This window comes from Schistocerca cancellata, chromosome 9 (genome assembly GCF_023864275.1).
Source record: "Schistocerca cancellata isolate TAMUIC-IGC-003103 chromosome 9, iqSchCanc2.1, whole genome shotgun sequence".
Lineage (NCBI taxonomy): Eukaryota > Metazoa > Arthropoda > Insecta > Orthoptera > Acrididae > Schistocerca > Schistocerca cancellata.
The window spans coordinates 413334123-413346645 of record NC_064634.1 but is presented as its reverse complement, the minus strand read 5'-3'; positions in this window follow the sequence as shown (position 1 = coordinate 413346645).

Sequence of the window (12523 nt, the reverse complement as noted above, 5' to 3'; positions counted from 1 at the left end):
CATGAAATTTAGTAGTTTTCTTAAGTCTACGTGTTCTAGTTTTATCCAGCCGTTTTTAAGGCCTTTTGTTTCAAGGCTGATATTTGCCCTCCCTCTAAGTATTTCCACTAGGTTTAACAAGGCATCTAGAGACTGTGGGAAAAAGACATACTGTGGTCCCCACTGATGTGAACTGAAGAAAATGGTGGCGTCCCATGACTCCAAAGAAGAATGTACTACTTTAAACAGGAGTTCATCGCAATCTGTTGAAAATTTCATCTTTGTAAAGTTTCTGAGATGTACGTTCTCCCCATCAGTATCAAATTTTAGTTAGGTTCTGAAGTCGGTAACATTCTTAAAGGTTCTGAAATCCTCAGCGTCCATTTTACACACTGGAATGCTGTAACCGTGGAAGGTCAGGTCGTGGTGGGGCATTCCGTCAAGAGCTTCCATTTGTTATGAATTAGAGGACGTCAGTGCAGCCAGTGGGCGTTCCTTCGGCAGCGAAAATTTTGCTTTGAGCCCTTGTGGAAATGAACGTCAGAGAAATCGATGAGACAGGTTTTTGCATATCTTGATATATATCGTGTAGGGATACAGCAATCATAAAGCAGGTTCACCATAAGATCAGGTTCTCAGCGCCTCAATTACTTTTGTTTCAAAAGCGAATGTTTTGATGATTCTTACCGTTTTTCGCTCAGATGTAGCAACAGTTGTGTAATTGATTTGTTTTGTCCTGGGAAAGACTTTATTTTTGACGTTTTATTTTCACGTCTGTGTGGTTTTACCTTCAGTTACGGTATTATTGGCTATCTGGTACATTAAATAATGCAGGTATTGCATTCCATATAAGTTTCCTATGTTCCACACTTACTGATTTGACAGGAAGTGTAGCGAACTATACTTCATATTGTTGAGTGGGTATATAACGTCTTCTGCAATAGGTCAGATTTTCTGCTGTTTTAGCCATTTCTTGTTCTTAAGAAGGAAACGACATTCTTCACAAAATATCTGTAGGTTGATGATGTCCTCCTCGCCGTGTCCGGCGACAGCGACTCCTTCTCTGTCCTTGTTGTGGTAGGCTCGGATGTGGCTCGTGAATCCCAATTTCGCTTTGAATATCCTGTTGCATGAAGCACAGTGAAGTTGACCAGCAGAGTTGTAAGTATACGTGTAGACAGGCTTGAGCTGAGATTTTCGGAGTTCTCTTTTAGCATCCAGGTTCATTAGACGCTTTTGCTCGAATTGTTCGATGCTCTTATGTACAGTTGATCGCCACTCCGATCGGCGCAATGCTAGCTCCTCCCAACGGTTGCTTGGAATGCCACAGGCTGCAAGGTGGCGTTTAATGGTGTCTTTATATCGCAGGTGTTGACCACCTTTCCTCCTCTTCCCGCACGAGAGCTGCGAGTAGAACACCGCTTTAGGTAGCTTACTGTCATCCATGCGTACTATGTGATCACTCCATCTCAGTAGATGTTTCATTATTTAAGCTTCAATACCAGCCAGTTTCACGCGGCGCAAAATCTCCGTGTTTGGGACACGGTCTTCCCATTTGATGCGCAGAATTGATCTCAGACATCGAAGATGAAATGTATCTAGTTTCTTAATGTCAGCTTTGTAACAGCACCAGGTTTCCGAGGCATAGAGTAATGTGGATAATACTACTGCTTTGTAGATTGCAATTTTTGTTTTTAGTTTGAGATCATGTGATTTCCATACTCGGTCATTAAGCTTACCGAAGGCTGAGGCTGCGCTAGCTATACGCGCTGCGATTTCCGTTGTCAGGCTGTTGTCACTTCTAATTTGGCTTCCCAGGTATTTGAAATCTGACACATTTTGCAAGGGTTTGTATTTATCTCAATACTGGAGTCATCTGCATTAAGACCTCTAAGTGGCTGTTTGAGAACTTGCGTCTTAGTGATGCTAATGGCTAAGCCAAATCTTCTGCAGGAGGCATTTAGCAGATTTATGTAAGTTCGAAGAGTTTCGCAAGAATTAGCCATCATGCATACTTCGTCCGCGTAGAGAATCTCTAAGATGGATAGTTTGGTTACGCGACTTTTTGTTCTGAGGCGAGAGATGTTGAAGACTCTTTTGTCTGTCCTTGTGTCTTAAGAAGGAAACGACATTCTTCACAAAATATCTGTAGGTTCCAAGAGAATCGTAAATAAACTTTCTTGTAATGTACTGTTTCAAACCTCCCAGACTGCTAAGGAAACTAAATAAAGATAAATGTGGTGTCATTTTTTAGTTAGCGTCGGTTTTTATGATACTGTACACGCTCCCTATTGTAAAAAACTACATTACAAATAAATAAAAACCTTACTATTCGCACTCATCCGATATCGTATTCAACAGTGTAGCTTTCTGTCCATTTGGAGCGCTACTGTCGCAGTGTATAACAAATATGAGCAGCACTGCCGTGACTGTTTGTGTTAGACTGTGTTTATACCGCATACAGTGGAAAAATAGCGTCCGCTGCGTCGCAACGCAGACTAAAGTGTGTGTTGTGTGACCGTGATGGACAGTCAGTCAAGGGAACTGTGGCATTAGGTAAGACGACAACAGCTGACAGAATCACTGCACAATTGGATGCCAGAGTCTCGACCTCTGACAGCACCAAAACAAGACGACGGGAGCTCCCCAAGCTGGGAACTGCAGAGCGAGCAACAATTTCAAAACCTCTCATGACTGACGCAGATGCCCGTAAGAGGAGAATGCAGTGCCTGAGCCATAAAATCTAGACTACGTAGCCGCGGTATCACACATCGATACAATCCCATCGACGTCGTAACAGCGGAATTGCAAATTTCCGTGAGATGCCGATTGCGGGCGTGCAGGATCTGGCAGACACGATGTTACACACCCACAGAGGCCATTGATGACCGGTCAGGGCACACATTTTCAACATGTCCCCAATGGTGTGCATCAATGCATGTTTACAGCTAGGGTGTCGATTTAATTCTCGTTTCATTCTAGAGAACCTACAAGGCCATCAATGGTATCTGTTCTTTCGGGAACAGATACTACCTTCATATATAGTTAAAATATGACTACCCGGCCATTGACCTTCTTGTGCGAACTCACAAGCTATGCCCCAACTCGTACGGGATTTGGTAGATTAATCTGCCACGATTAATGAGTGTGATTGGCAAACATCTATTAGGCGCACTACGAACGTAGTGATGTGGACATGTCGGGAATGTGGGTCTCACGGGGAGCGTGCAAGGGATAAGTCCCTGCAGGCGCACTATCGTCTGTGCCCTCGGTGGCTCAGATGGATAGAGCGTCTGCCATGTAAGCAGGAGATCCAAGTTTCGAGTCCTGGTCGGGGCACACATTTTCAACATGACCCCAATGATGTATGTCAACGCCTGTTTGTAGCTAGGGTGTCGATTTAATTATCATTTACGTCATTGTATGTTTTGAGAAACACAAGTGAAATAAATCTTCTCTTTGCTCTGTTACTTGTTAACTAATCTTTTATGCTCCTGTCGAACTTTCCTACGACTACAGCTGCCGCACCAGCCTGTAGCGTATCTCTCATTACTATTATTTATTTGTTTATTTTTTATTTCATTACCAGTACAGAGTAACCCACCACCTTGAAATGTAAGGTGGCTCAGACGCTTCTAAATCCAACAGTAAAGACTCCTCATTGTTACAGTATTATTGTTATACAGTTTTAATGCTTTTTTAAAGAACAATATAAAGTATATAGTATATAAAGCTTTCTCTAAGGTTACAGCCAACTGAATGCTTAATAATTGTTAAGTTCGTTCTAAATAATTTGTTTCTGCCTATTTGATATACTTTATATAATGCAAATGTAAAAAAAAATAAATAAATAAAATGTAATACAATGAGTGTTGTCAAAATAATTTGTAATATATAGAGGGAAGTGACATATTGTATTTGGTGTGTAATATAGTCTAAGTAGCATGTTGGTTGATAATGGCCTAATTCTATCTTTTTCAGGTGAGAAGGTCTCGGTAGAACATCAAGCTATTCCCATCTGAAATGGTTTGGGCTTATGTAAGTTTACTGTGTTTGTGTGTATTGCATATTACTGGATGTGTTGCAAGTCAGGACGCTACATCGTATACAACAGCTGCTTGTTTGTCCTATTGTTGGTAGTTGTGGTATATTCTATGTGATACCTTAGAGACACCTGGTATTATACGGATCAAATGCTCAAAGAGTACTGGTTGAGCGTTTGATACATGGAATACATGAATTTTAGCTTTATACGATAAGTACACTTGTGTTTGTAAATGTGTTAGTAGAAATAGAACGTAGTTCACTGCTACTTGAATGCATTATCCCTTAAATAACTTAATACATTACATTCTTAGTTTTATACATACTTTATGCAGCAAATGCATTTGATATATAAAATTCATTGATTGTAGCTTTGAACAGAGAAGAGAATGTACTTCTGTCTGCATACAATAAGACGAGCAATACATTACTGCTTGTGTTCAGTATACTTTAAACGCTATGAAATATGTCGTTGGGGAGGAGGAGCCTCGGAATAAAAGTTCTTCGAGCCTTCTCCCCCCAAGAGACTTTATCTATTACTACAGTCTTAGTATGTGGTGTCGGTGTTTGTTTATTTTACGTTACTGCCTGTTGTGTTGTTTGTGACTGTGTTGTGGCATGCAGTGTCATGCGTAGTTGGTTTGGGCCCCTTACGTGTTGATCCCTTCTGAGTCATGTTCACTTAGTGTTCCTTCCTCGGTTTCGGAATCTGTGGTAGAGCTTGTGTCCTCCCATGTGGTCTGTTGTGTTTTTGTGCTTGTTTACGCCTCCTTCCATACGTATTTTGGCGCATGTATTCATCATGCAGTGTGTTCGATACAATATCGGCTACGCTATTTATTGTGTTCCAGTCACAGGGATTACGTATTATTCTGGCGATGTCATTGTCGTTCTGTACAGGTCCCACTTGCGCTAGCGCGCTGCGTATCAGTGTGACATGTTCAGGTGTCCCAGTTTCTCCGCAAACGCACACTTCACCGTTACTTAGCCCCATGCGGTTTAAGTGTACGGGATACGGCCCGTGGCTGTCACGATATGGCTTGTCCTCCAGCTTGGGTCGACATATTTCAGTTGTAATCTTTCGCGTACGTCAGGAAAAAAAATAGTATACTCGGCGACCCTTGTCGAATGCGTCCCACTCTCTCTGTCATGTTTGAATCAACTATTGTTTCATTTGTGTTATGTTCATAATGTTGGTTCCCGTAATTTCGGTGACTTTATCGAGCCTGTCCCTCTTAAGCCAGTAAAGTGCAGCTCTATAACGTATTGTTATATCTATAGGACAGGTCCCCATTACAACGCAATGTGCCTCTAGTGACGTGGGGTTGAAGGCTCCGCTCATTTTCAGCAGAACATTACGTTGACTTCGTCTTGCAATTGTCTTGTTAGTCTGTATGTTCAGTCTGCGAGCCCAAGCACTTGCAGCGAGGCATACGGTGCATTCAAATATCGCAATGTGGTAGGTCCTTATCGTCTTAATAGGTAATTTGTACTGAGTTGTGTTGAGTCTTCCTAGTTCGTGCAAAACTTTGGAAGCTTTGTCAATTGTCAATTTGTTATGATGGTTGAAAATCTGTTTTTGTCAAGATGTAGTCATAGATGACGTGTCGCTTGCTTCCGTTGTACACCTGTATTGTCTAATTTTAGAATTGAATTCATTTGTAGTGTCCCTCTGAGCAGTGAATATGCAGTTTTGTTCGAAGCTGTTTTTAATTTACACTCCTGGAAATTGAAATAAGAACACCGTCAATTCATTGTCCCAGGAAGGGGAAACTTTATTGACACATTCCTGGGGTCAGATACATCACATGATCACACGGACAGAACCACAGGCACATAGACACAGGCAACAGAGCATGCACAATGTCGGCACTAGTATAGTGTATATCCACCTTTCGCAGCAATGCAGGCTGCTATTCTCCCCTGGAGACGATCGTAGAGATGCTGGATGTAGTCCTGTGGAACGGCTTGCCATGCCATTTCCACCTGGCGCCTCAGTTGGACCAGCGTTCGTGCTGGACGTGCAGACCGCGTGAGACGACGCTTCATCCAGTCCCAAACATGCTCAATGGGGGACAGATCCGGAGATCTTGCTGGCCAGGGTAGTTGACTTACACCTTCTAGAGCACGTTGGGTGGCACGGGATACATGCGGACGTGCATTGTCCTGTTGGAACAGCAAGTTCTCTTGCCGGTCTAGGAATGGTAGAACGATGGGTTCGATGACGGTTTGGATGTACCGTGCACTATTCAGTGTCCCCTCGACGATCACCAGTGTTATACGGCCAGTGTAGGAGATCGCTCCCCACACCATGATGCCGGGTGTTGGCCCTGTGTGCCTCGGTCGTATGCCGTCCTGATTGTGGCGCTCACCTGCACGGCGCCAAACACGCGTACGACCATCACTGGCACCAAGGCAGAAGCGACTCTCATCGCTGAAGACGACATGTCTCCATTCGTCCCTCCATTCATGCCTGTCGCGACACCACTGGAGGTGGGCTGCACGATGTTGGGGCTTGAGCGGAAGACGGCCTAACGGTGTGCGGGACCGTAGCCCAGCTTCATGGAGACGGTTGCGAATGGTCCTCGCCGATACCACAGGAGCAACAGTGTCCCTAATTTGCTGGGAAGTGGCGATGCGGTCCCCTACGGCACTGCGTAGGATCCTACGGTCTTGGCGTGCATCCGTGCGTCGCTGCGGTCCGGTCCCAGGTCGACAGGCACGTGCACCTTCCGCCGACCACTGGCGACAACATCGATGTACTGTGGAGACCTCACGCCCCACGTGTTGAGCAATTCGGCGGTACGTCCACCCGGCCTCCCGCATGCCGACTGTACGCCCTCGCTCAAAGTCCGTCAACTGCACATACGGTTCACGTCCACGCTGTCGCGGCATGCTACCAGTGTTAAAGACTGCGATGGAGCTCCGTATGCCACGGCAAACTGGCTGACACTGACGGCGGCGGTGCACAAATGCTGCGCAGCTAGCGCCATTCGACGGCCAACACCGCGGTTCCTGGTGTGTCCGCTGTGCCGTGCGTGTGATCATTGCTTGTACAGCCCTCTCGCAGTGTCCGGAGCAAGTATGGTGGGTCTGACACACCGGTGTCAATGTGTTCTGTTTTCCATTTCCAGGAGTGTATTTTCTTTGCACCAACTGCTAATTTTCTGAAGCAGTTGCGTGCATTTTGTTTCTAGTACTGGTCTCGAGTTGGCTGACACCACTACGAGCAGGCCATCTGCGTGCACCACCACACCTCTTACACTGTCGTCACTGTCCAGGGTGTTCAGCAAGGGCTCGATTGCGATATCTCACAATATTGGTCCGCAGATCGAGCCCTGTGGACATCCCTTCGTTATTCTCTTGACAACCTTGGGTGTACCAGCCCTCCACACCGCCACTCTGCAGTAGTCTAGGATTCTACTGTAGAGGGTAGCTGATAGCCTCATTTCCCTTAACTTGGCGAAGAGGGCCGACCACCACAGGTTGTCAAAAGCCCCGGCTATGTCGATTACTATGGCGGCCACGTATTTGTCGCTGATGCTATTTGTAACTGTCAGTGCGTGACTGAAAGCGTCTTCTCTTGATCTACCTTCCCTGAAACCGAATTGATGGGGCGTTAGGTCGATTGTAAACGGTCACACAGGAGCCTTTCCTGTACCTTGGCGAGGGTGTTTAAGAGACAGATCCGTTGGCACGTTCTGGGGTCTGTTGGCTCTTTGTCTTGCGATTTCTTGGTTATTACTACATTAGCAGTTTTCCAGCGGCCTGTTAGTAGTGTCTCCTTCAACACGTTAGTAAGAAAAGGTGTGATTTGTGTTACTGTTTGTTTTAATGTTTCTGAAAGTGTTTTGTGTGCGCCAGCTGCTTTTCGGTTTTGAAGCCTGATGATTGCCGTCGCGACTTCTTCTTGTGCGAATGGTGTGGTTACACTGCCACATGTATGGCTGCCTCATCCTCTCTCTTAGGTCAGCGTGGTGTCGCTCGTCTTGTGTGGGGTCGTCATCTGGGAGGAGCATGTTCAGGTGATATTCTGCTGTGCTTCTCCATCCTCTGGATATGGTGCTGTCAGTTTATTTTAGTGTTGACAGAACTGTCGGTGTCTTATTCTGTTTCTATCTTGAGTGGTTATCCCCAGATATCGTTCTGTAGCTGGATTTTTACCAAAATTGGTCCAGTAGTCTTGCCTTGTTGTCTTTAGTATTTTTTGGTATTTCTGTTTAGCGTTACGATACTGGTCTAGTCTTATCTGTCTTTCAGGAGCTGTCTTTGCCTGTTGGTAGTACTTCATTTTGTCACATGAATCCTTCCTTAGTCTTGCCAGTTCTGTCGACCACAGTTGTTTCTGTCCCCACTCAGTTTTTGCCCGTCATATAGCTGCTTCCCGTGCTCTTTGTGAATCCTCTGTGGTATATGCGTTTTGTAATCTATACTGCCTTGAACAGTGTGTAGTGACGACGCCTCAACAATATGTCGAACTTTTTGTCAGTCGGCTCTTCCTATGAGTAAATGCTGCTGTTTATTGTCCATATTATGTGTATTGACGTATCTGTCCGTGGGTATGACGATTGCGTTGCGGCCGCCGCGTATGGTTCTATCTAATACCCTCAATGTGTTGACAAGTGGAAGAGATTTTGCGTTCCCTACAGAAAGGTCTGATACTTACACCACCGGCGTCTCCGCTGTGGGTAGGCGGCTGACACTCCCTATTCAGTATGAAAAGAGGCTACATTCGTGTACCACGTCGAGCACTAATTGCTCTCTGTCGTCAGTTCTGAGTTCCAGAAGGGAGATTTTGCTTTGGTATTGGTTAGAATGAGCAGCCTTTTTATTTCTGAGTGTCGTGCAATGTCTTTTGTATTGTCCAAGAAAGGTTCTACATCATACGAGCACTGAGTGTAAATAGACGACATGAGCCATACATCCTGTCCTTCTGTTATTTCTGCTGTGGCAATGTGCTCAGTGCAAAACTGGGCGATCTGTGTTAGTATGAGGTTTTTATTAAGTACTATTATCGCGGCTTTCACGTTTGGTGTTCCTGCTATTGTGATGTAATGTAAAGGGAGCCCTTAAATTTTCCCGCCTCGCAGAAAAGATTCCTGAACGCAGGCGATGTCTTCTTTTGTTTCTTCTAAGAGCCTACCTAGTTTCATGTTTACTAGGGTACTGCCCTGGCAATTTAGTTTTATTACTTTCAGAAGGGATATCTAGTGGAGGAAAAACACTTGGTTGTGGTTCCTTTAAAATCCAGAAACACACATCCATGTCGTCTCACGAAGTCCTTGTATACTTCCCTCGGTTTAGGCCCTCTCCTCCTCGCGCACATGCCTCCCCTAAAAGCTTACATAGTTCCTTGGGGTTCGCTGGCAGATTTTCAACACTTAGGATCATCCTATCAGTTTGTTCTGTAGTTGTGAAGCAGATTTTATCCCCGTGTTCATATTTAGTTCATATTACATAGTGAAGAGCTGTTTGAAATTTATTCTTGTTTTCTAGTCTGCTAGGCCGTAGGTTAGCTTCTAAGTTTCCGTAGTTTACGTGATTAACGATATTCAGCTTGGAGTCCTTGGTTGTGTCTGGTTGGTGTTCTCGGCTGCTTGTCTGTTGCTCCGATTTCGAGTAATTTTGTAGTTCAGCACATCTTTCTTGCTTTATGGCTTCTGGTAGTGTGGAGTTTCATGTGTTTTCGCTGAGCATTTGCCCTGATCGTGACTTGTTGTTTTTGATCTCTACCGAAGACTTGTTCGTGAGAGGTGACTGTTGTATGTCCGTTTCTGGGATGGTTGTGACTGGTACTGTGCCGGTGCAGGATGTGTCTTTCTGTTTAGCAACCTTACTGTTTTGTTTTTCATAGAGACTGTTTGTGCTACCCCCGTAGACAAAATATAGGGTACACATTTGGCTGTATCATATTCTACTTGTGGCGTGGGTAGTGTGCATTTGCCTGTGGTGTTGGATTTCTTGTGAACTCCGTGACATCTTCATTCTCAGGTTGTTCAACGACTTCGTTACATTTCTCTGCACTATCTCGCAGTATTTCGCCATCCATTTCGTCACCTCGTAAAAGGAGACCAGCCTGGAAGATGGCCCAATCATACATGTGATGTTTCAGGTGCCTGGAAACTTCATATTCAGTTGCACCCTGCATGCAAATATCGTCTATATAGTCTCATTATTATTGTCTACGAAACTGCACACGTAGGAAGCAATGGAAAAGAGACTTTTGTCGAATGAGTCTTGTTGTACTCTGTTTCCTACTTCTGGCCGACTTTATGTCCCAAGACTGAAAAATGGCTGTCGGTCGGTGATCATTAGGGTAGCTGTATTGTAGTATTACGTGGGCCGTATGGTTACTGTGCAAGGTCGCATTACTGCCAAGGAGTACGTGACCATTTTGGCAGAGCATATGCATCCCGTGGTACATTGTTCGTTCGCAATACTGATGCTATTCCCAAGAGGACAGAGCCTCTGCCCATAGGGCTCGCATGGTCCGGAAGTGGATTTTGAGCATGAAGATAAATTATCACCTCGTTCTTGTGCACGACAGTCATCAGATATCACTATTACTGTCGCCTTCTTTGAAGAAAAGGTTATGTGATCGCTGTCCACCTCCATCATCGTGGAACTTGCCACTATTTGCTGAAAGAGTGGTATAAGATTCCTTTGGAAAGCATACATCACTTGTATTTACCTGTTTCGAGACTACTGGAAGCTGTTTGGGATGGCAACATTTTGTTACAAAGTATTAGGCATGGTAATGTGTTGTGTTTGTGGAATTTCAAAAGTTTTGTCCACTTCATGTAAACCATTTGTGTTGTGGTTCGCGCCTGCAGGTAGGCTACCAATGAACTGGTTTCAAAAGGGATGTGATCTCGTTGCCCGTTTCTGAGCCACTACAATTAACTGCACGTTAAGTATTGGCATTTGCTACGTCACAAACGGTGCGCATATTGAGCACGTGTAATGTGCTATACAAACTTGAAGACACACACTCAGCTCACAAAAGTGATATGATAGTGATATGCGCATATATACAGATGACGGTGTTATTTCGTACACAAGGTATAAAAGGGCAGTCAGTTCAATGCTGGAGTTTTCATTTATACTCAGATGATTAATGTAAGAAGGTTTGCAGCGTGACTATGGCCGCACGACGGGAATTATCAGACTTTGACATTTTATTGATTTTCAACGTCGGTATCGCTAACAACTGCACATAAATGCAGTAGCATCACGCGAATCCATGCGCTGACAACATTCATGGAGCCATCGCAGACAAAAACGGTACCTAGTCCAAGCACTTTTTTCTTTCCGCGGCTGTAATACTCTCTTTACAAGTGATACAGATGTGATCAGTTCCTCTGTTCTTTGACTGTTTTCCCTTAGACACTGATTTCACTGTGCTACAGTAGTTAGTTGATCGTTCGTTTAACTTTTAGACCAGATCCTTCCTGCATTTCTATTATGAAATTAACTAACTTAACTTCCAGTTCACCCGTAAAGGCAAATAGTCTACCTATCACTGTCTTCTACATAGTATTGCAAAGTACTTAAAGGAATGGAGAAATGTTTAGCAGCTTTGTATGTCGACCACTTTTTTTCCAAAATCTTCTCCAGTGCTCCACGAATGTCATCAGGTGAATAGGATTGTCTTCTCTTGCTCACATGTTTTGCCTTCTCCTTCTTCGTACATTTTCTTAGAGATGGATCCATTGCTTCTGGAATGGATACAAAACTTAAGGGCCGTTATCGTTTTCTTAAGCAAATGATTCAGTAACAAGTCATTCAAATTCAGCTATGATGACTAATATCGTAAGTATGTTACATTCATAATACAGCTGCATATAAATGTCTAATTACTTGAGTAACTTACCTTAATGAAGTTGTATTATAAGATCAGCGCAGCAAACGATGTATTTCCCTCCACAAAGCAAAAAAATTAACTTCCTATTCCTCACACAGCATTCATTCCCGACCAGAATGTCTTTACAGCGTGAAGATATTCCTGCCAGCTGTTGAGGATTGTTGTAACTGTGTGTAGAACGCCTGCCTTCCTTAAGAACAAAAAGTGTATCTTATATCACGAAATGAAGTATGTCACTGAGTTAGGTAGATTTACCCTACGTACAACAAGTAAATTGATGTCAGGTGCAAGCACTGCTCTGAGATGAAGCGGAATTCGTGGCGGACTGCGTCGAAGCATTTAGAAGACATAATTCAAACCCCCCCCCCCCCCCCATGAACCATGGACCTTGCCGTTGGTGGGGAGGCTTGCGTGCCTCAGCGATACAGATGGCCGTACCGTACGTACAACCACAACGGAGGGGTATCTGTTGAGAGGCCAGACAAACGTGTGGTTCCTGAAGAGGGGCAGCAGCCTTTTCAGTAGTTGCAAGGGCAACAGTCTGGATGATTGACTGATCTGGCCTTGTAACAATAACCAACACGGCCTTGCTGTGCTGGTACTGCGAACGGCTGAAAGCAAGGGGAAACTACGGCC